Source organism: Apodemus sylvaticus, chromosome 15 (assembly GCF_947179515.1).
Source record: "Apodemus sylvaticus chromosome 15, mApoSyl1.1, whole genome shotgun sequence".
NCBI lineage: Eukaryota > Metazoa > Chordata > Mammalia > Rodentia > Muridae > Apodemus > Apodemus sylvaticus.
Window position 1 is genome coordinate 6,717,010 of NC_067486.1, and position 26,937 is coordinate 6,743,946.

The following is a 26,937-nucleotide window of genomic DNA, read 5'->3' on the forward strand; positions in this document are numbered from 1 at the left end:
AATTCTGCATCATGGGGCCCAATGTACCTGGACAAGTCCCAGCTGAAACTTGTCCGGCTCATTTAAAATTAAGTTTCCATTCACTTTCAGAACTATCTTGATTTAGATGCTAAGTTACTTTTTTTCTGTTGCCTCCATTAACACATGAGGAAACAAACAGAAAGCAGCAGAGGATCAGCTCAAGGCAAGCAGATCTGCTCACGTCTACTCAGCATGACATCAATCATGGTCTGTCAGTCACGGGTGTCTCTGCAAAGGGGACTGCTTCCAAAACCAGCAGAGCAGCAGGGCACATGGGATGCTCAGCCTGTGCTGAGTATCAACAGAATCCAGGATAAGTATAGTATTTGTGTGGCTGTCTGCTCGTTATTACAGGGTAGCTTTACTGGTTTCCTCAATATCCTCACTCTACCTAAGCCAGCTGGCGGGTGAAAGAATTCCATTCTATGGCAAAAACTAAGTGGTGTCAAGACTGAAACTTGCACATACAGAAAACTCACAAGAGGTAAAACAGGCCTGTGTGCGCAGACACACTCAGGAAGCTGTAAGATCACTGGCAATTGCTCAGTAACCAGCGGGCAACCTGGCAGGTGAAGCTCTGGGGTCCTGACTTGGGGTGACAATATGATGTGGACGAATGGTGTCTGAAATGACAACACTTACGTAGTGGAAATAATAGGATAACTTAGTAAGGAAGGCTTGGGGCCTAGGATGGACCTTCCTGGGTTCTTTCCACAGGCTACAGGCTTGGGTTCAGATGCCACTGTACATCTATGAGTATGGACCCTTCAGGCAGAGAGGGCTGGGAGCGGCTGCCATCTTTAAAGCATGCTTTATTGTACAGAGCCTTATTGGGGCAGTCATGCACGTGGTTTGAGTTTGACTTTGGTCAAGGACAATCCCTGGCTTCGGGCAGGAATCTGCCATTAGGACATAATAGGGAAGTAGGTTAAAGCAGGAATTTTTATCCTTGGGTGGAGTGCTAAGCGTGTACTTGGCTACGGTCAAGGTTACTTCTCCCAGATAGCCAGGATCCTGCTCCACCTAGGGTGGAGTGCTCCAAGTAAAGGTTAAGTTCATTGTTCCTCCTGGTCTAGGAATTCCTGAATTAAGCAGGTGACCCACCCATCTGCTGGAGCAGTTAAGACGAGGACCTCTAAGAGAAGCTAGACAACTTCCACTGGAACTCAGCCCGGAGCCTCGGGGGGGAAAGGTTTGCCCAAACTGTTAAAAGGTCTGGCGCCATTAAAGTTTCCGGCCTTGATCAGTGAAACGTTGTCTTGGCCCTTCTTCTTTTCGCCCCTTCCCCATCCATCCCTCAGCTTCTGTTCCAGCAATCCAGTTCGTAATAGCTGCAGGCAGCTAAGGAATACAACACTTTATTACAATTATTTCGTGTCCGTGTGTGCACAAGTATGTCAAGGTTCATGGGCAGAGAGGTCAGGGAACAACTTGCTGGAGCTGGTTCTTTTTTCCATGTGGTTTCCAGAGATCTCTGTTGTCTGTCAGGCTTGGTGGTGAGAGTTTGTGGGGCCATAGCACAAGTCAGCTCAGTCTCTTATTGGGACGAAGTTACAAGAATTATGTGAAGTAGACATAAGGTTTCCTATTATGGACACAACCAAATGCTTCCCATATTTAGAAAGAGGTTCTGAGGATGGAACAAGCCCATCGGTCTCCTCTGTTTGATATTCTGCTGAAAAGTCCCACTGCCCACTAAACAGGAGCAACCTGGTGCTGCTCCACTTTAGGGTAAACTCATCTGTGACGCAGGTGTCTCCATTTTTGGGAGGTTTCAGGTTTTCTTTACCTATGAAGCCAATGAGCAACAAGATGGTTATGTGATGTACAGATATTTTATGAAATACTAATATTTCAGGGCTGAAGACAATTCAGTTGGAACAGCATCTGTGGCAGTCTGATGGGTGGGAGTTGTAATCTAAGACCCTAGTGGATGCCTGGAACTGAAGACAGAACACTGCGTTAGCCAAAATACTTTTTTTGCTACATAAATATGTATATGGTTATTATAAGTTTTAATGGGCAAAACAGATACAATAACATATAATCCAAATGGCATGGTCTTTGATTTTAAACACGAGGTTTATAATTGTTGTATCTAGCTGTATTAAACCTTTATTAATATATAATGCCTTGTTTCTCGTAGCCTTAATTGTGTGGGTTAGACACTTCCAAAGAAGCTATATCACGGTAGGACACTTCAAGCAAGGGTTAATTAGACAGCTTCTTCCTCCAATGAAAGCTCAGGCCCATCGGCATCTCGGGCACTGGGAGGCTTGGGACAAAGGCCACTCCAGAGCCTTCAGAAACAAGTGCCACTGCTGCTCTTTTGAATCTGACCTAACACATCCAGGATAAGTACGTAGAGCGTAGAGCTCCGAACAGACAGTCTTCCAACAACAAAGTGAGGTACCATTTCATTTGGTGGCTGGGTCCCCTTCTTTAACGTGTCTATGTAAGCCCCTCCTCCATTCCCCATATTTACAGGATACACTATAACTTATTTGTTCTGTGGTTACAAAAATTCATATAACTGTAGAATTTCTTGTGTATGGTACGGAAGCATTGCCTCTCGGTCTCTCTTGTACTGAGCCAGCAGGCACAGTAGCTGTGCCTTCTCCCAAGCATGGCGCGGGTCCAGAGGAAGGTCAAAAGTGCACTAGAGAGAGGTAGACAGCCAAATTTGGTCCATGTGGGAAAGGCCTACAACTGCTCACAGAAAGGGACAGACCCAAAGGGGGGTGGAGCCAGTAGCCAGCAGCCTGTTAGACAGGATGGCACTAAGTTAGCCACCATAGACCCATGCTGGCTTGAGGAGCCTGCAAATTTCCCCAGAACTGCAGCGGGACTGAAAAATCTAACACTTCTGAACTGGTAAAAATATTAAATTTAAAAACAGTATAAGTGAAGGGAACCTGGGTGTAAATAATCATAGAAAAATAAATAGTTTAAATTGGTAAAATAAAGTCCTTAGAGAGAGAACTAAATAAATTTAAGGAAATAATCCATGTAAAGGTGAGAGGCATGTGACACAGAGCTTTAGGGTTCTGTATAACACCTGGGTTTAAGGAAACAAACAGAGGGGAGAGTTAAAGACCTAATTGGAGCTGACACATTACCAACTGTGATTACTGTCACATTGGCAATGCTTATTTTAATCCTGATAGCCAAGATGGCTTCTAACGCCTTCTCAAAGAAAATGGCTTTAGAGAGACAAGAAAAAGAAAAAAATTAAAACTGGAGATAAACTTTAAAAGAAAGTTAGAGAATTTTCTAAATCAAAATGAGGAAGATACTAAGATGCTAGAAAGGGAGCAAAATGAAACGTGGAGACAAACTGGTGAAGAAAAATTAGAAAAGGTTTACAAATAAAAATGAAGACGATACTAAGATGATAGAGATTTTTAAAAAAGGAAAAAGACGAAAATTGGAGACAAATGTTAGAAGAAAATTAGAAAAAAATATATGTAATTGAGGAAGATACTAAGATAGAGACACAGGAGTTTAGTCCAGAACCTATAGCACCACCCTTGGGAAAGGGCAGTCTGTATCTGTTAAAAAAAAACAAACAACAAAACCAAACCAAACCCTAAAATGATTTTCCCAGCCTTGTTAAGGGAATTAAGACGAGACGAAAGAAATGCAGAGTTATCAAGAGGTTGGGTGGCAACCAATAGTGACACAACCTAGAGTGACACAGGATTTTAAAAATCATCACAGGCGAGTCTGGGAAAATGGCTCAGTCAATGAAGTGCTTGCTACAGAAGTGTGAGGAGTGTCTTCAGCCAGGTGTCATCATGCACCTACAAGGCCATGGCTGAGGAGATGGACAGGAGGACCCCTGGGGTTCACTGGACAACCAGTTTAGGTGAATTAGTGAGCTCCAGGTTCAGTGAGGGACTCTGTTTCAAAATAAATAAGGTGCAGAACAATGGAGGAAGACCTCTGAGCTCCATGCCCCTGTGCAAAGCATACACAATGTATGTCAATGTATATATACAGGAAAACACTAGGGCACACAACAAATCCAGCAGTCCAGGTGTTGCTAAGCAACAATGCTCTCCTCTCTGGACTGAGTCCTGAGGAAGGGCATTCTGCTAAGCCAGAAACCGGCTGTACCGTGTGAGAAAGCCACTTCATTCTTCAGGACTTCAGCTTCCGCTCCTGGAGCGGCCTGTTCCCCCTTGGGTCTCTGACTCGCGGGCTTGGAACCTAGTGAGGGGACCCACGGGTGCTGGGAGCTGTAACATACTTGAGAGGCAGATGGTTTCCAGTGTGCAGAGGCGACATTCTCTGTAGCGGACCTCCTAGGGGCTGGGGTGCTCTCAGATTGTGGTTCCCTGACACCTATCCAGGAAGAGTTCGAGCCTGCGTTTGAGGTTATTTACTTACATACTTTAAGACGCTATGGCAATATGCAAAATTTAAAGAAGACGGATGTCAGCTGTTGAACAAGCATGCATGGGGTTCTAGGTTCAATACCCCATGTTGGGATTATAAAAAGATAAAGCGGTATAAGAATATATTCTATGAGGGTGTGTTGAGCTATGGGGGAAGGGGTGCCTTAGCGAGCCCATGCTGAGGCATCCCTTCCCCCTGAGGGACCTGCCACACAGTAGTATAGAATAGAGTTTATATGGGCGTGGGGAAGGGAGTTAAGAGGGTAGTAGAGGCAGAGAAAGACAGAGGGAGACAGTAGATAAGTAGAGGCCGGCCATAACCATGTGGAGAGAGGGGGGAGGAAAGAGAAGTGACCAAGAAACAGGAGTAAGAGCAGGGAGGAAGGGAAAAGCAGCCCCTTTTATAGCAGGCCAGGCCTACCTGGCTGTTGCTAGGTAACTGTGGGGCGGAGCTTACTTGGCTGTTGCCAGGTAACCGTGGGGTGGAGTTTAGACAGAATGCTAACACCCTGTGGTGGCAAAAATACATCTGCTATGGTAACAGGTGCGTAAGCTCAGCAGGTAGTTAGCAGAGGGCCCCCTTTATATTGGGAGTGGAGAGCCAGCCTGGGCTGCCAGAGACCCTCTCTCTCTTGTTTTAATTGTAAGGTGGTCATACCTATTTCATTATCATGCTCTTGGGGTATAAGCTGACTACCATAAAATCATGCATTTTTAAGTGAACAATGATTTTAGTAAGTCTGGCTGTTAGGACTTGTTTTTAAGCACTTTAGAGTCACTTCATGAGTCAAACGATCTTGGGGGTTGATTCATTTTGTCATCCAAGGATCTTAGGTTTGAGTGTCTTTGTCTTGTTTTAACAACAGATGTTGTAGCTTATAATAATAACCCTAAGAAGATTTGTGGATCCAAAAACTTTTGGTAGTGGCTACTAAGTCATTTTGAAGAACCTTCTCATTCTTAAGGTTGTTAAAATTTCTATTTCTCACTGACAAAGAGTTCTTATAAACTCGTTGGAACAGTGGTTCTCAGCCTTTGGCTAGTAATCTTTTTCTGAAGGCTGCCTAAGAGATATTTACATTACAATTTGTAAGCGTAGTAAAATTGCAGTTACGAAGTAGCAAACTTTTATGGTTGGGGGTCACCACAACATGAAGAGCTGTATTTAAGAGTCCTAGCATCAGGAAAGTGGAGACCCTCTGAGTCAGAACAACTGACACAGGGACACAGCTAGACAACATTCAGAGAGTGAGATTTTTAGAGCTCAAATCCTAAATGTGATATCTTCACCAAACCCCTCCCCTCAAGGCTCAAGAGTCTAGGCCAAAAAGGAGGCAGAAAAATGCAAGAATCAGAGGCGACAGAGGACTGCAAGGAAGCAGTGTCTACCAGACAGAGCAGGACTGTTAAACACATGAACTCAGAGACTGTGGCAGCACACACAAGGACCTGCACACCACGCAGGATCTTGACGCTGACAGCAGGAGGTGGACAATAAGAAAAGACTTATAGGACAGGACTGCTCCTGAAGGGCCGAGGTTCTTATTTTAGATACAAGGGAGAGCATATCCAGAGGCAGACAGCTGGAAAGGTCCAGAGTGGACACAGGGGCACCCGAAGCAGCCGTGTGAAGAGAGCCAGAAAGGGAGAAACACAGGGGACACAGGGGCGGCAGCCAAGAGGGCAAGAGGCCAGTGTAGCCAAAGTGGCTGCGTTACTTAAGGAGGAACAGCCTGGGGGGGGGGGGACAGGAGAGTCAGTCATGAGGACCCAGTAACATGTAGGGATTGAGGGATGCTGGGAGAACCTGGTGGCCTGAGTCCGCTTTGATCTATTCATAGGCATGTCAGCCATTTGTTATCGGTTTGACGCCTAACAGACAATATAACCCCTAACTGGAAAAGCTACCTGCAATAGATACCTGTTGGTAAAGGGAAAATTATTGTTTTCTCCAATGAAGTCTCACTTCATTGTAGGCCTCACTTCAGAGTAGGCCTCAAGCCCAGAAGTATTTTTGTGACTTTTTGTGTCCTTTTGTTTGGGTATTTTTAAAATCTTGCTGTTTTTTTTTTCTTTTGTTTATTTCGATTTCTGGTTTTGGGTGTTTTGTTAAGGAGAAAAAAAGGACAGAGTTAGGGAGGTAGGGAGGATCTGGGAGGAACTGTTGTGGGGACATAACAAAAAAATATTGGGTAAAAGATTTTCAATTAAAAGAAAGAGTAGTTGAAAAAGGTTACATTTTTATTTTGAGAAAAATGAGCTCAAACTGTCTGAAACAATCTGGAGAATTTATGGGCATGTGGGCTGTCTCCACTTTCTTCAGGGGCAGGACTCTTATGTCTACAAGTGTTCAAGCCTTGTACCTGTTCTGACTGCCACAGGTTATATCTTGTGTGTTTATGCTGTCCCTGCCCAGTCTGGAGATTAGTCACTTTTACAGAGCACCTGCTTTTTTGTTTTGTTTTTTTGTTAGAATTATTTAGAAACCAAAATCTGGGTACCACAGTCTTAGTTTATTAGTGAGTTATTACTGAGTGCATGGCTTTGTGACTCCTGAATTTTACTTTTGAAAAGGACACACTGGAGACAGCTGCCCGTCACAGCACATGGGCATAGAACAGGAAGGTGATTACCGTGAAGTGTGACCCTTCTTAGTCTTCAGCCATATTTTTTAATACCTTCTAATAATTATTCTAATAACTGCTGACCAAGGAATATGTTTTAATTCACTAACAGGGCAGTGAGGAAAACCATGTTTTGTTTTGTTTTGTTTTTTTATCCTTTTAAGAATTTACAAAGTGGCTTAGGGTTTTACTGCTGTCAACAGACACCATGACCAATGCAAATTTTATAAAAGACAACATTTAATTGGGGTTGGCTTACAGGCTCAGAGGTTCAGTCCATTGTCACTAAGGCAGAAACATAGCAGCATCCAGGCAGATATGGTGCAGGAGGAGCTGAGAGTTCTACATCTTTATCTGAAGACTGCTGGTGGAAGACTGACTTCCAGGCAGCTAGGGTGAGGGTCTTAAGCCCACACCCACAGTGACACACCTACTCCACCAAGGCCTCACCTTGTAATAGGGTCACTCCCTGGGCCAATCATATAGGAACCATCACACAAAGCAACTTCTATATGTTGTCAACAGTTGTGAAACTTTGTAAAGAACCATATGAATGAATAGTGACAACATCTGAAACAGTTGTAGATGTTTCTTCTCAAGGAAGATGCCATCCTGCTACAATGATCTCTTACAATGTTGTTGTAAATAGGAGGACAATGAGAAAAAGGTCAGGCCAATGAAAAAAAGGTTGTCCTTATGGCGACTCTTTTTTAAACAATTTGATGGTCTGATCAGATTCTTACTGTTTTTACATTTCCTGGGTTCATATAAAGAGAAGTGTCAGATCTGCTGTTAACAATATCATCTTTAAGTTTCAGTTCATTTGTAGAAATGTTGTCTATTGTGTGAGCATTAGATTAGCTACAAATAACAAACTTATAAAAAGCAGTCTGCCTAAGACTGCCTAGACACTGCAACAGACTCAAAAGAGGAACAGCAGAGAGCTGGTGGCACAGTTGTTCCAGGAGGACCTTCCTTCCTGTGGGCGTGCTCCACAGGATGGCTGGAAAGCGGCCGGCCCTTGAGACTGAGTGGAAGTGGAGGTGCCTGGCCGCATGTTAGATATTGATAGATCTCTTACCTATCGATGCAAATCAGATTTCATTGCACCCAACTGGACCCTTATTTCAACAGAAATTACAGCCTGTGTGTACCCAGGCTCAAAGCAAGATGAGAGTCACCTGAGCAGGGCTCTCTCCTCATCCCAGCAGGCGGTCTGTGTGACAGCTAAGGGACTACAAGTGGGGAAGCAGAAACATTCAGTTACTTTGACAAAGGGGATATGTGCAGTGACAATTTTGGAATTTTGGTTTCTTTGAAAAACAGAAAAATTATAAAAATGTTTTCCTTTTAAATTTTGGGTGCAGAATATGGGGCTGCTTCAGACTGTCCACACAGCATGTAAGCACTGTTGTGATCATAAAAAGAAAGACGTTAAGAGAATATGGTATACAGCGGTGTAGGGGGAGGGGGTGCCCCAGCTGGCCCATGCTGAGGCACCCCTTCCCCCGAGGGACCAGACTCTATAATATAGAGTAGAGTTTATTCAGAGCATGGGAGGGGAGTTAAGGGGGTAGTGGAGGCAGAGAGAGGCAGAGAGAGGGAGAGAGTAGAGAAGCAGAGGCCGGCCATGACCACATGGAGAGAGGGGAGAGGGGAGGAGAGCCCAAGAGGGGGCAAGAGAGAAGCTGAGAGTGAGAGAGGTGAGAGAGAGAGGGAGAGAGAGAGAGAGAGGAGAGAGGGGACGAGAAAAGAGAGAGGAGGGGGTGAGCAGCTCCCTTTATAGTGGGCCAGGCCTACCTGGCTATTGCCAGGTAACTGTGGGGTGGAGCTTAGACAGAATCCTACCAAGGATGGTTCGCCTCATGCTCTAGCAGGAGCATGATTTTGCCAGCTGCAGATAATTTCTGTGATTGTCTGATCTTTGGGATTCTGGGGACTCTTCAGAGGGTATATGAATGCTGGGTCCCCGAGAGGGTTGTTGGTGGGTGGGTGGATGGTGGTTGAGGTTTGATAAGTAATTGGGTGCAAAGAAGAGACCATGGCTATCATTTGTCTGCTTAGAAGGACCCAGGTGAGACCTGGTTCTGCTCTACAAAACCTGAAGGATAGCAAATGCCTGTGAAAAAAACTCAGTCCCCAGCCTCAGGTGGGCCTCAGTTCAGGGTCTGCACTCACATCTCACCTCTGCCCAGCACCTCTCTCATCTCCTTTTCTCTTTTATTAAGATTAATTAATTTATTTATCTACTGTATGCGAGTACATTGTAGCTGTCTTCAGGCACACACCAGAAGAGAGCATCAGATCCCATTACAGATGGTTGTGAGCCAACATGTGGTTGCTGGGAATTGAACCCAGGACCTCTGGAAGAGTAGCCAGTGTTCTTAACCACTGAGCCATCTCTCCAGCCCCCGCCCCCTCTTTTTTTTTTTTTTTTTCATTTTCAACAGGTGTTACCCCACCCAGCTTCTACTTTCTTGAAAAATGTAAGAAACACACTGATCAGGTCTCAGCTCCTTATCTCCAAACCACAGGGTTCACGGGTATCCATCCTTCCATCTTCTAGTGGGAAGACTCCTGCCTCTAAAGGATGGTTTCCCAGTGCTGAGTGCGCCTCCTCTCCTCTCCAGTAACATCCTGTTGAAGCAGGGACTCCAGGAGGCCACCATACTGCCTGGCATTTACATAGGTCCTGGGGATTTGAATCCAGGCCTTCACATTTGCATAGCAAGTGGTCTGCACGCTAAGCCGGCTCAGGCTTTTGTAATATCTCAGTGTCCAAGTCTACTGGCTTTTCTCATCACATGCTGCATTTCCTGACTCTTGGAATGCCTGGTGATTACGGACTGAATCCTAAGCACTGTAAAATTGGTCGATGCTGGGAGTTTTGTATCCCTCTAAACAGGCTTGGGGTTTGTCTTAGGGTGAAGTGAAGTTACATGACAATGCCTCAGTCACTTCCAGATTCACATTCATTTAGTAGAACTACAGAAGAGTTCAATGTAACACTAGCTGCTGTGCTAGTGGGCCAACTCCAGCTAGGTCTAAGTCCTGTGCACAGGCTCAGCCTGGATGGACCCTAGGGATGGACCCCTCCGTCATTGATTTGTATGAATTATTTTCAAAGGCTCCTTACAGCTCTGCAGAGCTGTGTCTTAGTGTAGCTCTTCCCTCTTCTGTGTTGTGCCCTGTTTGTCTAGCCCCATAACCCCAACCCAACCTTGGGTTTTTCTTCTTCCCCAGGCCAAGGCTAGACCCTCTCTGGAGCCAGTGTGAGTGGCTGTGGAGTCTGATACATTATCCCCTTCTCGCTGGATCACTGTCCCACTTGTCTGTATCTGAAATCCACCTCCCTCCTTCTTTGTCATTTTAAAAGCATATTAACAGGAGAATGAGCCAGGTCTGATTCGTCCTGTCATGGCCACAAGCAGAAGTCTATACTGTCGTTCTTACTACTCACAAATCTCACTTCTCAGATTGGCCACGGGCTCTCACATCCTTGTTCTCTTTAGTCTTGAGGTTTGTTTTAGGGTGTAGTTAAGTTACATAAACCTGTCTGTGTAGCTCTGCCTGTCCTGGAACTCTCTGTAGCCTGGGGTGACTTTGAAGCCACAGATCCACCTGCCTTTGCCTACCAGATGCTGAGATTAAGGGCATGTACCACCACTGCCCAGATGGAATTAGTTCAATTTTTAAGAAGAATAAATGATTTAATAAAGAATGATTTATTTGCCGGGCGGTGGTGGCACACGCCTGTAATCCCAGTACTCTGGGAGGCAGAGGCAGGCAGATTTCTGAGTTCGAGGCCAGCCTGGTCTACAGAGTGAGTTCCAGGACAGCCAGGGCTATACAGAGAAACCCTGTCTTGAAAAAAAAAAAAAAGAATGATTTATTTATTTTATGTATATGAGTACACTGTAGCTGTCTCACCGCCAGAAGAGGGCATCAGATCCCATTACAGATGGTTGTGAGCCACCATGTGGTTGCTGGGAATTGAACTCAGGACCTCTGGAAGAGCAGTCAGTGCTCTTAACTGCTGAGCCATCTCTCCAGCCCAAGAGGAATAAATATTATATAGACTTATTTTTTGGCCTAAGAGTACAAACATGATTTCTTATAGCAGAGGGCAGAGGGCAGAGGGCACAGAGAGAAGGAGGAGAGCAGTAGCTTTCAGGCACTGCTGTTCTTTCGACAGATTTTTTTTTTTTTTTAAATAATCCTTTAGCTTTTCAGCCTCCTTATCTTATTCTCCCCTTCTCACCACCTTCAGAGCTAAGAGAGATGACTTTTAAATGTTTTTAATTACATAGATCCAACAAGGAAGAAGCTTTGGCAATGTATTTGAAAATGTATTTCCAATATGTGCATTTTGATAATTTAAATATGCACACTAGTCCATTATCTTTAACAAAAGCTCATGCAAAAATGATAATTGAAATGGATTCTTTAAATAGACATTTTACAGCATTTTTCAAAAGGCATTAACAAATAAAATTCCTATTATTTGTTCCCAATACATGCTGGTGATCACTGGTTTGCACTCCCTGGGGGAACACACAGGTCCCCTGTGCTCCCCAAAGCACAGCTTGCTACACTGCTGTGTCATTTCCAGGCTCAGGGGAGGAACTGCTGTCCTTGTCCTTGCGCCACAGCAGACAGAGGAAGCACCCTTCTGCCCATGTTCAGGAGGGAGTTGAGGCTTGAACCCGTACGTGAGTCAGTGCTGATCTTTTCTGAGCTACTCTACCTGGCAAGTGGCCACCTTAAAAATTGCTAAATGATCTGTCTTCATAGAGTGAACCAAATATTAAAATACCCTGGAGATTATAAATCAAGCAACTTAACCCTCAAACCAAAGTTCCCTAACTAGACTGCATCTTGCAAGATCTACTTGAGAGACTTTGAAATGCTAGGCCAAGTAGGCATGGCTTCTGTACTCACAGGTTGTTGCAATGGCAAAACAGCAGGAATTTATTTTTTATAATTTTTGTTCCAAGATCAAGGCAATAGATTACACAGTCCCCTGTGAGGCTTTCCTTCCTGGCTCTCAGGTGGCTGCCCGCCTGCTGAATTTGTTTCTGCTGAACTCCCTCACATGGTGGGGAGAATATTCTCTCTGGTGTCTCTGCTTCCAAGGGTTCCGCCTTGACCACCCTATGTAAGCTCAATCATCTTTTACTAGCTCTGTCTCCAAGTTTGGTTATGTTGAGGATTAGGGTTCAGTATACAAATCTGGGATGAATTCAGTTTGGTCAACGGCAATATTCCCTCATGTTTTGTATGGTCCCAAGAATGATATATGATAGCCATACCTTTGGTTTTCAGTCAATGAATTTGTTAGAAAAGCCCAGGAAAAAGAATGGATAGTGAAAGGGAGGGAGAGGAAGATAGATAGATAGATAGATAGATAGATAGATAGATAGATTATACATACATATATACATAGCAGGACATTATTTACCCAGGCATTGAAAACATCTGTTAGAAATCATCTTGGGAAAGCTCTTGAAAGCCAGAGTTCTAGATGGAGTCCCCTTGGGTAAGGCTTCCAGGTCAAAGAACAAATAGACGCAGGTAGAAATGACATCATCAAATCAGGCTCCCACAATTTCTGCAGATGTTTTTACGTCAAAGAATAACCAATGGTGACCTCTATTGGAAACGGTTTACCCTCTAGCTGCTCTCAGGCTTTAATGACAGAGCTTTAATGACATTTGCAGAACTTCTTTGCTGCTTCAGGAAGAAACCAAAGTAAACTCTTTGCCAAGCAGGGCCTGAGTCATCATTTGGCAAGCTGACATCCTGGGCTAGACACTGCTATTCGTCCTTGAACATACCAACGTGACTGGAGAGCTCTCCGTGACTCCTGTGATACCATTGTGTCCGTTTGCATCTGGTGTTAGCTTATAATAACTTTTGCTAGGCGCCGCACAGACGTTCTTGGAACTTGTGTCACCCTAGGCCGGCTTGTAAGCAGTGGCTAATGAATTCGAGGGAGAAGCACTCTGCCTCCCATCCTGGGCCAGAGTGACTGAGTCACATGCTATGCACTATCTTCTCAATTGTTCCCACAGGATTCCGAGTTACCAAGATTAAGAGCAGGCTTGCTGGAGGACTTCCTTCCTGTCCACTCTGTTACCATTCTTTCTGTTACCATTCTTTCTGTTGTTTTTTTCCACGCAGGTCGTCTGCCTATGCCGCAGGACAGGTCACCTGTCTCCCCGTCGCATGGGTGGTGGGGATGCGGTGGAGATGTGGGCCGCAATGAGATACACCAGGCCAAACAGTTCCACGTGGGGCTTTATTTAAGATGGGGAAAGGGGTAGCGGGCAGGAAGAAGGAAGGAAAAGAAAGGGGGGGGGGGGAGAAACGCTACCCAATTATATACAGGTGATGATGTAAATTACAGGTAAAGGTGGGCCATTGAATTCTGGGTATGTGGCGGCTGTTGCCTTGGCAACAGGCCTATAGTTATACTGTCCTAATTGTCGCCTATATGACATCACAGGCCTTGCAGGTCTTGGTACCAACATCCCTGCATTTCTTTCATTAAAAAGAAAAGGAAAAGAAGGTGGGGGGAACTCCATGGTGAAAAGGAGTGAGGGCACCGTGTCTCTTAAACTACTTCCTGCTGTCTAGGGGAGTTGTCATTTTCAGGGTGTAGCTGACTTTTACCATTGAGGTCCACTTGGTACATGTTGGCATCAGGTACCTCTGTGGACAGCGGCTCTGCCGTGGGCAGAGACTGGTAATTCCGTAACAGGAGCTGATTAATAGTTTGGTTAGAAATTTTTTGCATTTGCCGTTGGAGGAATGTAGAAACACGATTAACTAGGCAGGGAGCAAACAATAACACCAGGAAGATGACTAGAAAAGGCGTTACAAAAGGGAGTATCCATTTCCATATAGGGTTTTCGAAAATGCTAGAACTGGAGGTCTCACGATCTCTGAAGTTCTTTATGTCTGACTGAAGCTCCTGGATTTTGTTTCTCACTATCCCAGATTGGTTGACATAGAAACAGCATTCTTCTTGGAGGAACAGGCAAAGACCACCTTTTTCAGCTGTCAGGACATCTAGGCCCCGTCGGTTCTGAAGCACCACAGCTGCCAAAGAATCAATCTGCTTCTGGATAGTAAGCACAGTTTCAGTCATTCCCTGGAGATTGCTTTTAAACTGGGAAGTGAATGTATTGTATTGGGCCAGAGAAGTCGTTATTCCTGCCACACCAGTACCAACACCTATGGCTATTCCTGTAGCGACCAAGAGTGGCACGATCTGAACTGCCCTCTCGTGTGGAGCAGCTGTCATATCTACAACTGGGATTGGCAGGGGCTCATTTCCCTGGATTACTCCCAGCTCAGGGAAAAGGAGTACCAATGTGCAAACTGACCAGCTAGCAGGTAGGTGATGATATACCTGAATGCTACAAAGAATTGATGTGTTCTGGATTGCAGGGCATTGTGGCAGAGATGATATATCAAGGCTTACGGGGCTGGAGAGATGGCTCAGCGGTAAGAGCACCGACTGCACTTCCAAAGGTCCTCCCAGCAATCACATGGTGGCTCACAACAATCCGTAAGGAGATCTGACAGCCTCTTCTGGAGTGTCTGAAAAGAGTTACAATGTACTTACATAAAATAAATAAACAAATCTTAGAAAAGAAAAGAAAAGAAAGTCTTTTTTTAAAAAAAAAAAAGGCTTACGGTTTTATTACAGTCTAGGGAACTTAATGTTCCTACACTTTCTCCTGGGGAAAAGCATGCATCCAGCCCTCACCTCAGGAGCTCTTCTGGAAGGGGGAGGGGCAGATTAAAGTCAATGGGAGTATCATCCTCAAGTGTCAGTCTTGTCCCTACCACCTCACTAAAAGCCCCACTGTGCCCTTTTAAAAGGTCAAGAACAGAATCTGGTGAGGAGGCACACACTTCCTCTCCTGCTCATAATTTGGGTAACACCAAAAGACTCAGGCTGTGGCAGGTCTGTCTCTAAGACTGTCGGGCCACAACCTCGAAAGGGCAGGTGGAAGGCACGCACATTCCAGCTGTCCTTACGCAGCTTCTGCCAAGGGTTTCATATCTGCGTATCTCCTCCACAACAGGGACTTTTATACTACAAAAAGACGGTCACAGTAGCTCGAAAGAGTCAAACGTATGCTTGTGCTTGGTGGCTTCTACATTCATCAAGGCAGTGGTTCTCCAAATTCAATGTGCCCCAGAATCATTTATATCTGTTAAAACACAGACCCAGGGTATTTAAGCCAGTAGGTTTGAGATGGAGTCAAACAGAGCGTTTCTAATACATTACCATACTGCCCTTGAGAAACATTGGTTTAAAGAATTTTGATCTGTTTATCACCAGCTTAAGTCATTGTAATGTAAGTGTGTGTACATGCATGTACGCACTCACATGGGTGCACATGTGTGGGTGAATACACTTGCACACCTGCATGTGTGTTGGGAGGCCAGAAAACAACCTTAGGTAAAACAACCATTGCTCAAGCGGCAATGTCTACCTCATTTTCTGAGACAGAGTCTCTCAATGGCCTAGGGCTTGTGACCATCTAACAAGCCAGAGAAATCTGCCTGTGTCTACTTCCCCAGAGCTGAGATGTCCAATGTGCTGCCTCTCCTGGCTCTTTTTTTTTTAAACCCATGAACTGTAGAGATTGATCTGAGACCCTCATGCTTGTAGAGCAAGCCCTTCACACACTGAGCTATCTTCCTAGCCTGGGGAATTGTAACTCTTTTTTTTTTTTTTTTTTGGTTTTTTTTGGATTTGGTTTTTTCAAGACAGGGTTTCTCTGTATATCCCTGGTTGTCCTGGAACTCACTCTGTAGATCAGGCTGGCCTCGAACTCAGAAATCCATCTGCCTCTGCCTCCCAGAGTGCTGGGATTACAGGCGCGCGCCACCACAGTCTGGCATAACTCTTTTTTTTTTTTTTTTCCGAGACAGGGTTTCTCTGTATAGCCCTGGCTGTCCTGGAACTCACTCTGTAGACCAGGCTGGCCTTGAACTCAGAAATCCTCCTGCCTCTGCCTCCCAGAGTGCTGGGATTACAGGCGTGCGCCACCACCGCCCGGCTATAACTCTTTTTTTTTTAATTTGCTTTTATTTTAACTTTTTTTCTCTTTTTTCCAGTTTTTAATTATATTTAAATATTCAAATATTTTCTTTATTTACATTTCAAATATTATCTCCTTTCCTCATTTCCCCTCTGAAAAGCCCCTATACCATGTCCTCCCCACCACTCACTAACCTACCCACTCCTGTTTCCCTGTCCTGGCATTCCCCTTCACTGGGACATCAAGCCTTCACAGGACCAAGGGCCTCTCCTCTCATTGATGTACACCAAGACCATCTTCTGCTGCATGTGTAGCTGGAACCATGGGTCCCTCCATGTGTACTCTTTGGTTGGTGGTTAAGTCCCTGGGAGCTCTGGGGGTATTGGGTGGTTCATATTGTTGTTCCTCCTATGGGGCTGTGAACTCCTTCAGCTCCTTAGGTCCTTTTTCTAGCTCCTCCATTGGGGACCCTATGCTCAGTGGCTGTGAGCATCCACCTCTGTATTTGTCAGGCACTGGCAGAGCCTCTCAGGATACAGCTATATCATGCTCCTGTCAGCAAGCACTTGTTGGCATCCACAATAGTGTCTGGGTTTGGTAACTGTATATGGGAATCCATCCCATACACAGTTGCAATTGTAACTCTTAAAGTCACTGCTCATTTCTGATGTTCTGATGTGACACATACAGTTGTATGTCATTACATCTTAACTTGTAGCGTATCAAAGGTTTTCATTAGCTGGGGCTGGAGTTCAGGTCCCAGAACCAACATGGTAGCTCACAACACCATCTGTAACTCTAGCTCCAGAGTCTCCAGTGCCCTTTTCTGACCTCTAAGGGCACCAGGCACACACGTGGTACATATGCACACATGGAGGCAAACCACTTCTATACAGAAAATAAATATAGTTCTCATTAGTGACAGTAGGATATTTAGAATTTTCTTCTTAATTAGGTGACCTAACCAATTTGTCACAAGAACAACTTCTTTACCTAGTGATAAATATTAACTCATTTCAAGCAGAAACAGCTGTCTCATTCTTCTTTGAAAAAAGAAAACTACCCAATGTGTCAAAGCATATAGCAAATACAGTGCAGGTTTTTGTCAAGAGCTGCAAGGCCGGGATTCCTGTAGGATTCTAGAGCTCGGCTCTTATGGCTTGGGTGTGGTTTGGTATGGAACCTTCAAGAAGTGGGGCGTGCTGAGATATACAAGTCACTGAGGGGGCTTTCCTGAAGAGATTAGGCTAGTTCTTAAGTGACCGTGAGTGGCCAGTGGCTCTCCCCAGCATAAGAACCTGAGTTTGAATCAGAACTCATACAGAAGTCTAGGCATAACTGTGTATGCCCACAGCACCAGCCTTGGGGAGCAGATATCAGGTCCCAAGAGTTCACCGACCCAGCCAGCTCTGTTGTTACAGCTGTCACAGCCAGCTTCAGGAAAAGACCTTGACCCAAGACAGTAAGGTGAAAGAGAAGGACACTCTTTATCTTAGTCAGGGTTTCCATTCCTGCAAGGAAACACCATGACCCAAAGCAAACTAGGGAAGAAGGAGTTTATTCAGTGTACACTTCCACATTGCTGTTCATTACTGAAAGAAACCAGAAGAGGAACTCGCATAGGGCAGGACCTTGGAGACAGAAGCAGATGCAGAGACCACGGAGGGGTGCTATTTTTGCTCAGCATGCTTTGTTATAGAACCCTGGACCACCAGCCCACAATAGGCTGGGCACTCCCCATCAATTATTAATTAAGAAAATGTGTACCAGCTAGATCTTATGAAGGAGTTTTCTCAACTGAGGCTCCTTTCTCCCTAATGACTTAGCTTGTGTCAAGTTGACATAAAAGCAGCCTGTTGTGGCCTCCTCCTGTGGGTGAATGGGCGCATATACCCACATAGTCATATGAATGCAACATACACAGACACAGACAGACACACAGACACACACAGACACAGACACACAGACACAGACACACACACACAGACACACACACACACACACACACACACACACACACACCAAATTTGGGTATATGGCTCCCAGGGCACTAGTGTAATTAATGTTACATCATTAAATTGCCATGTGCTATGTGAACTTGCTGAGAAGTTAGCTTTAGCAGTGAGCTGCCCCCCATTTCAGAGCAAAGCAGGTTTGTCCCAAAGTGTCTTTCAAGTCCCCGTGCATTTGAGAACAGCTAGAAGGCAAATGATTTCCAGTAGAGGTTACTGTTACTAATACAAACTGCCTACAGTGAATGAGAGCAAGACAGGTGATCTGATCAAGCTTCAAAGAAACTTTATTTTTTACTGGCTTATAAGCAGTAAGCGAGGAGGAAACTCATAACTGTCCAGGGTGGGAAGTTCCCATGGTGGAGCAGGGGGTTCTGCCAAGCAGGATGTATTGTTGGGCAGCCATCTATTTTCAAGCTAACTGCCTAACTAAAAAAGGGTCAGCTGACTACTAAAACACAATTCAATCCATGAGAAATAGAAGCTTGGCCCTGGGAGTGAGTCAAACATGGAGTCAAATATGCTAAGATATACCCCTTGGCTCCTGGCACAGTTATGCTAAAAGGCACAGGCCTCAACACTAGCTGTTCTTTTACTCAGAAGCCTCACCCAAGGAGACAGACTCCTTGCCCTGCCTGAGACGCTCTCTCCCAGGCACTGCAGCTGGCTTTGTGTGGAGCTTCTTTGTGTCTGACAGACATCTTGTAAACCCCATGTATGATACACTGCTGACCTGCTTGCTGTCTGGTTTTCTTGAGACAGGGTTTCTCTGTGCATCCCCGCTGTCCTAGAATTCATTCTGTAGACCAGGCTGGCCTAAACTCAGAGCTCCTCCTGCCTCAGCCTCCTGAGTCCTGGGACTAGATTCCTGCACCACTACCTGTCTCTTGCAGTTATTTGTGCTTCTGCCTGGGAGCCCATGCAGATGGGAGTCTGTGCTACCCAGGACTCTCCTTATATTTTAAAGATTTATTTATTTATTTATGTATTATATGTAAGTACACTGTAGCTGTCTTCAGTCACTCCAGGAGAGGGCGCCAGATCTCATTATGGATGATTGTGGAGCCACCATGTGGTTGCTGGGATTTGAACTCAGGACCTTCGGAAGAGCAGTCCGTGCTCTTACCTGCTGAGCCATCTCTCCAGCCCTTCTGCTGTGTATTTTGAATACCAGATTTGATGATGCTTTGCTTTCTCTAGCTCCCTGTTTACTTATTTATCTTTAGTTTAATTTTTTCCTTGTGGCAGGGTCTCACCATGAAGCCCTGGCTTGCCTGCACCTCTTTGTGTAGACCAGGCTGGCCTTGAACTCATAGAGATCCACCCTCCTCTGCCTCCCAAAAACTGGGATTAAGGGAGTGAGCTGTCACACCTGGCTCTGGTTATTTACTGTTTCACTTTGATTCGTTGTCAAAACACAGCTGCCAGATTATTCTCTGGTCCATACAGAACATGGATGGCCTCAGCTTCAGCTGAGTGGTCTCTGACGTGTCATTGGTCGGGGCTGACTCTATTTATAATTGTGGTGGCGTAGTATGGCTTTGCTGGGGATTGGGCCACTGTGTGTTTGGCAGATGGTTCAGTACAGGTGCTGTGGGTAACCTCAGCTACTGGCTGTACAGCAGGCTCTAAGGCGGGTGGGGCTGTCATCTGCTTCACTGTTGGTCTGGCATGCTGGGGATGGCATGGCTACACAGCAGGCTCACTAAGGGCGCTGAGCTGGGACCTGGCTGACTGTTGGACAAGGTAAAGGTTCAGCGAGCTCTCCGAAGAGGAGGTAAGGGTGCCCACTCTGCAGGCTGTTAGGCCTCCTTTGAGTGTGTGGGCATTGTGGTCTGGTCAGGTGTGTTCCTTTGGGTGGGAGGCAGTGACTTGTGTCTTGTGGGCCTGGCCACAAATACACATGGGCATGCCAGGCATGTTAGTGTCAGCTTCCCCTCTGTGCTCATCTGCTGAAGGTTAGGAGGCCATACTGGCAGAGTCCGAGGTTTTCTTCTTCCTGACAGACTTGAACTTTGAGCAGCTAGCATTTGTGGTACTCTGGTGGTCATGTATACAACATAGCAGAATACCTGTGCAGTCTCCAGAACAGAGATCCACTATGGATACCTGCCTCCTAGGGCAGGACACATTCTAGCAATGGGTCTGGTTTTAAGATGGCACCGGACCACAGTAGATAAAGTATACAATGTGGGTGTCAACTCTGTGGCTCCCTCCACCAGTGTCTGTGTGGTCCCCTAAACGACTTTGAAATGAAGTTTGCTCGTATGTGGCAAGGTGGGGGAATCCCAGGGAGGGAAGTCAGCGAGGTATCTTGAGTTTGGACTCTGGGCAGCTCTCCTGAGGGCGAGGCCTGTGAGGATGATGGGGATTCCTTTGTAACTGCCTCATGTCCTCGTAGGGAACATTCAGGATTGGCAATGTCTTCAGCCTGCCTTTTCCTTGGGAGAAGTGGGCTTGATGCTGAGTGATGCAGGCAGGAGACCACAGGGGTGAGCCTAGGTGGCCTGCCTTCTTACCGGTGCTGCCGTGGGGTTTTGTGTCTCGCAGGGACCCCACCACCTCCCTGTCACTCTCCAACTTAGTAACTCTGTCAGTGGAGCTGCAATGGAGCTCTGTGTGGGATGTCGCACCCCCTTTTCCGCTGGGGAAGGCAAGTGAGTGACTCTGTTCAGATACCTTGCTGACCTCACTCCCTGGGATAACCCCACCTTGCCATGGAAGAGTTAACTTTATTTCAAAGCCATTTAGGGGACCACACAGACTGACACAGGTCCATTAGGGAGCATACAGGCACAGGCACAGGCACAGGCACGGACACAGACACAGAGACACGGGCACGGGCACAGACACAGACACAGAGACACAGAGACACAGACACGGGCACGGACACCACACAGACATAGGCACAGGCACAGACACAGAAATGCGGACACAGAGACACAGACACAGGCACAGACACAGAGACATGGGCACAGACACAAACACAGAGACATGGGCACAGACACAGAGACACAGACACAGGCACAGGCACAGACACAGATACAGGCACAGAGGCACGGGCACAGATACAGACACACAGACACACAGACACACAGACACAGACACAGAGACACAGACACGGACACAGACACAGGCACAGAGGCACGGACACAGACACACAGACACACAGACACAGACATAGACACAGGCACAGAGGCACGGGCACAGACACAGACACAGAGACACGGACACAGACTCAGACATAGGCACAGGCACAGACACAGAGACAGACACAGATACAGGCACAGGCAGAGACACGGACACAGACACAGAGACACGAACACAGAGACACGGACACAGAGACACGGACACAGATACAGACACAGGCACAGGCACAGACACAGGCACAGACACAGACACAGACACAGACACAGAGACACGGACATGGGCACAGAGTCACAGACACAGACACAGACAGGCCCATTCAGCAGGTACTAGTAAAGTCTCACAATCCCTGCCCAGTGCCCAGCACCAGTCAGGGGTTCTTCAGGCTGAAAAACGAGAGGAAGTCTTGAAGATGCCTTCTAGCAAACACGCACCCATTCTTGACATGGGTCCCCTGGAGTCAGCTTCCTGAGGAAACTGCTCAATAGTCAGTATTTACATGGTGAATACCTAGCTTTCATGTTTTCAAAAGAACCACAGAAGTTTCATTCATGCTCTGAGTAAGGTTAAAAAAGTAAAAAACCTTTTCGCTGTTCCACAGGCGATGGGTTCCCTTCATTTACTCCTCACAAGAAGCACCTGGGAGACTCCTCCGTTGCTTCTGAAGTAACGGTTTGGGCCAGCATCTATGATGGTAGCTAAATGAATCAGATTTCTGTGTGCTGCATGCTGGTGCTGGGGGAACGCTATGGTCGGATCTCTGTTCTCTAGGAGGCGCTAGGCCATCTCTTGGCTGACTTCTGCCTGCCCCACGGAGAGGCCAGTGCTAATGGTACTGACATCTGGAGATGTTGTTTGGAAACTTACAGACAGACTCATGGACCAGTGTGCATCTAGACTGCTCCCTCCATTTTTCTTTTAGTGACTAAAGTAGAACTCTGTCTGAAGGGTAGTGTGTGTTGCAGCGGGGTGGGTGGGGCTGATGAGTTTGTATATAGACTGCCACGCAGTTCCCCCAACTCCAGCTTTGCTCTGTGGACCTGCTTTAGGTATGAGGCTCTTCCCTACCTGGAGGCTTTCTGGGGGTCCCAGGTATCAGTCAGCTGCTTCCTCACAGGTGGCCCTTCCTTCAGCCGGGTTCCCGGCTTCTCCACTCCAGGACCTGATCTTTGAAGGTGACATTTCAGAACTCACATTACGCGTTACGCCTCTTATCTGCTGCTCTCCCCTTGTCCCTGTGTGTGAGGTTTGCATTTCTAATGCCACTGTGATGTGAGCTGGGCGCTTTTCAACAGGACCAGAAGTCTCTTGAAACATTAAGGTTTTTATTTCCTCAAGACAGCCAGCTGGAAGAGGAGTCAGCTTAAATTCGATTTGAGGAAAAAACAGATGAGGAATAAAAGGGTGGGGGAGGGTGGGAAATGAAGGAAACACAGGCAGAAGAAAGGAGCCGTCAGGGTGGAAACCTTGGGAAAGGCGGCCGCACAGAGACTTTCTGGGATATGATTTGAACAGGAGCATTAAGGCAGCTAGGAAGCTGCTGGCACCACAGATGCCCCCCGGCCTTTCAGTTCGGCCTTATGGGTGTTTCTCAGCCCTGAAATGGAGCAACACGCATGCCATCAACCGTTTCACAGTTTCTTTTAAACAAAGAAAGTATTTCTGATGAGACTATACCAGTGTGCTAGGCCACTGCTTGGCTTAGCCCCTCGTCTCCGCCTCAGCCTCCGCATGAACCCGCTTGTAAATTACATCCTTTGAACAATGGAACTTCAACCACAAGCTAATGTTAAGGTATTTAGTGTTCTCTCTCTCTCTCTCTCTCTCTCTCTCTTCTCTCTCTCTCTTTCTCTCTTTCCCTCTTCTTCTCTTCCCCCAGCCCCTTCCCCAGCCACATATAGATCTACCCATACACTTTCTTTTATCTTTCTTAATAACTCTCAGCTGTAACTCCTACCAACTTGTCCTAAAATTTCTTTCTGTGTCTAAAGTTCAGATCATAGCCACGCTTTGGATGAAGTCCCTAAGGCCACACATGTCCACTTGCTATGGCTGCCGACAGAGCTAGACAGGTACATCTGTGGCCTGTATGTCACGTGGGACTTTGTATTGTCCTTCTTGCACAGAGCACACCACAAAAGGTCCCTGCTTATTTCCAGAGTGTTTCCCCTTCTTGGGTTGAGGCGGGATCTCACGCAGCCTAGGCTAGCCTCAGACTCGTTAAGTAGCCAAGACTGGGCTTCAAACACCTGATGTTTCTGCCTCTATACCTCAAATGCCGGGGATTACAGGTATATGCCACCTTGCCTGGCCTTAGTTTAAAACAAAAACCATGACATCAAGATGCACAAGAGATAATCTGGTCATGAAACAGTGGCTCTTATCAGGGTACAAAGTGGGCCCTGGGTTCTGGCCTCACAGTACCCATCAGAAGCCAGTTTTACATTAAACCAGGGGATGTCAGTTACACCAGGTTTATACTGATGCTGGAGTGGAGAGCTGCCTATATATACAGGGTGGAGTCTCTCTTCCAGCCCTCCCTCATGGACCGTCATCGCACCCCTACTATTTGTAAGGCCGTGTCCTGAGCAGTCCTCAGGAGCCTTGGGTCATGGGAAGGCCCAGACTCTCCGTTCACATTTGCTTGGGGGTTGCCCCACTTCTTGTTGACTGCAGACCTAGAACACTTTCTATGTCTCCCTCTCCCCTTGAGTGTCTCTACCATAGCCACACTGGACCTTTGCCAAGGGTGTTCCCACAGCGTGCTTTTGAACCTGCTGCTCCCTCTGAGATGGAGTTCTTTGGATTTGCAAACTGTTACAAACAGTTGCAAACCTTTCACCCCTTCTGACCTCTGCTCAAATGTGCCATTCTTTCCAAGCGTGAGAGCTCCTAGAAGGAAGCCGTGTCTGTCAAGACCGGTGAGGGCACGAGGACTCCTGTGCCGGAGACCGGAATGTTACAGGTCTGAAGGCTAATCTCCTTTGGGCAGGTTTTAGGCAGCTGTCTCCCAATAGCTATTCCTAGCTCAGCTCTGAGCTGGAGCTAACATCCTGTGGCCGATCGATTTTGGGATCTGTTAACTTATATAGCATCTGATGACGTACAGAAACATGTCCCTACTCCCCCATGTGACTGCCTCTCTGATGTATCCCCCACGAATTTTAAACTGGCCTTGATTTATGACTTTGTTTTGTATTCTAGAAAACTTCATGTGACTGCTTCCACATTGGAACACAAAATTTGGGGTAATGTAAATCTGGACCATGGTCACTCAAAAATGACTCCAGAATAAATGATTTCTTATTCCCTTTAAGATGACAGCTGTGGGTTTTGAGTCAATATTACCAAGTCTGACATTGATGCTTTCGGCCTTCAGGATATTAAATTTTTTTCTTTTCCATCTTTTGTGGCATGCGTGTGTGTGTGTGTGTGTGTGTGTGTGTGTGTATGTGAAGGTTTCATCAACTTGACACAAGCTAGAGTCACTTGAGAGGAGGGCACTTAACTGAGGAATTGAGGCAACGCCTCCATCAGATTGGCCCATGGGTGTATTTCTGTGTCTTTCTTGGTGGTTGGTTGATGTGGGAGGACCCAGTCTATAGTGGGTGGTGTGCAGGATATGGAGGGTATAAAAAGGTAGCTGAACAGGAGCCTGGAGACCAAGCCTGCCAACAGCATTTCCCCCTGGTTCTTGCCTCTGCTCCTACTTGATTTCTTGCCCTGATCTTTCTCAATGCTCAACAGTGGTTGAGACTTGTAAACCAAACAGACCCTTTCCTTCCCAGGTTGGTTTTGGTCCGTGTTTAAGATAACCAGTGTTTTCCGGTATCTTAACTTCAGGTATGGCACTGTCTCTGTTGAAGAAAGAACTCAGGGAGGAGACAACGTGGGGAAGGAGGTTTGGTTGGTGTAGAAACACACAAGGGGGAGTGCACACTTCTGCAGAGGGTCACACTTTACAGACCTGTTCTGGTGGCTTTTTACTAAAGCTGGGAGACATGATATGTTACATAGACCTTTTTTTAAAATTTAATTTTTCCTTACATTTGTTTATTGAGCCACTCACCCCCTGAGACATCTTTCCTCACTGGCACTGGTTATTTTCCATTAGACCATCTTTCTGAGTAACGCTTCATGTCTTTGTCATATCACATAGAGGATAGAAGGACTGACATGGTGTCTGAGGTTCCAACTGTTCTTCTTTAACACAAAGTCCACTTGGATCCCCAGTCTAGACAGGGTACAATACAGGCTTTGTGCCTGTTCGTCCACAGTCACTCCTGTTTTCCCTTCAGTCCTTCCCCTTGACTTCCTTTTGACCTTGTCAGTCTCTCTTGCAGCAATTACAGTCTGACCTATGATGCACTTACTTGCTGGCCTGCTTCTGCCTTCGTTAAAATAAAGACCATTTCATTTCAATCTCTGTTATATCTAGGGAAAGAGAAAGAATGAAGAGAAAAAATTAGAGGTAAAGAAAAGAGAGTCTCCAGAGCTTTACCTCAATGTTAGTAGTTGGGTGTTGAGCAGTTGCACGGAACAGGTCCATCTGTCACGTAAAGATCCATCTCTCACGTAACCACCGCTCTCAGGGATGGTTCACAATCAGCAAGTCAGTGACCCAATGGGATTCCATGCCAGTAGAGATGCATTAGCTAGCTATTGCTGTGTAAGGAGTAGCCCCAAACTTCTCTCAAACAACATATATTTATTCCCTTACAGCTTAGGGCAGGGACCAGAATCCAGAGATAGTTAACTGGTTCCTCAGTTAGGAGTCTGACCCCAGGCTATGATCAAGGTGCTGGCCCAGGTAAAGCTGACTCTAGGGAAGTGACTACCTCTAAGCTCCCATGATTGTTGGTAGCAGTCAGTTTCTTGGGAGCTGTGAGACTGAGGCCCTGGGCTCTTTGCTTGCTGTTATCTGGAGGCATCTTCAAGTTCTTGCCCTGTGGGCCTCTTCAACATGGTATCTTGCTTTGCCAGGGTATCATCTGTGGAGGGAATAGAGTTATCTAGTAAGGCAAAATTCATAATCATGCGCAGCCTAAGCACATGTCGTGCCCTATCACGTCTGTTTTATTTTACAGGTTGGGAGCAAGGGAAAGGGAAGGGTTACTTGAACATTCTGGCTATCAGGCAGCAGGGGTCATGGACAGCCTTCTTTGAGTCTTCTCATTGAGTATTCTGGAGCCTTGGCTCTATCCTTCCTGCCTGTCTGGTCCTAGGGAACCTCCTTAACCTTTCTGTGCCTTTATTTCCTTCTGTAAAAAATGATGAAAGTAGTAGGTCTGTGCCTCACTTGAGTTGATGAGAAAAATACATGAAAACATAAAATGCTTAGAATAATAAAGGTTGACCATTGTCATGCCCAGGGACAGGCATGCAACACAAGCTCCATCAGCTACACAGGAGCAGGCATGCAAGCATGCACCAAGGACAGGCATCCCCAGTTCAAGGGTTCTTCTTGGTCAGAACAGAAGACTCTTGTGTTTTCTTGAGTAATCTACCAGAAGCATCAGGGGAGCTTCAGCCTTTATGCTGGAGACTAAACCCGCCCATCCCAGCCCTTCCTAGCATGTGTCGCCTGCCATGGAGGCTCTAGGAGCTTCTGCTCATCTTCAGCGTCAGCTTTTTTTATCTTGAAATAATTTGAATCTGATGCAGAGAA

The 26,937-nt window shown here is 46.1% G+C and overlaps 2 long non-coding RNA genes across 3 annotated transcripts in view; one reads left to right on the forward strand and one right to left on the reverse strand.

Annotated features, from left to right (window-relative positions):
* Positions 1-1,363: 1,363 nt before the first annotated feature.
* On the reverse strand, positions 1,364-26,284 carry LOC127666215 (uncharacterized). 2 transcript variants are annotated; one of them, XR_007973570.1, is made up of 3 exons: positions 25,771-26,275; positions 12,507-14,653; positions 1,364-1,810 (listed from the first exon to the last, which is right to left on the reverse strand). It is a non-coding gene; the product is annotated as an uncharacterized LOC127666215 (long non-coding RNA). The 2 variants fall into 2 exon arrangements; XR_007973569.1 differs by lacking the exon at positions 1,364-1,810 and having other exon boundaries at positions 10,915-14,653; positions 25,771-26,284.
* Positions 19,699-26,937, forward strand: part of LOC127666216 (uncharacterized) — a 32,054-nt gene continuing 24,815 nt past the window's right edge. The window contains exon 1 of the long non-coding RNA XR_007973571.1: positions 19,699-19,899. This is a non-coding gene — a long non-coding RNA (uncharacterized LOC127666216). The remainder of the gene's footprint in view (positions 19,900-26,937) is intronic.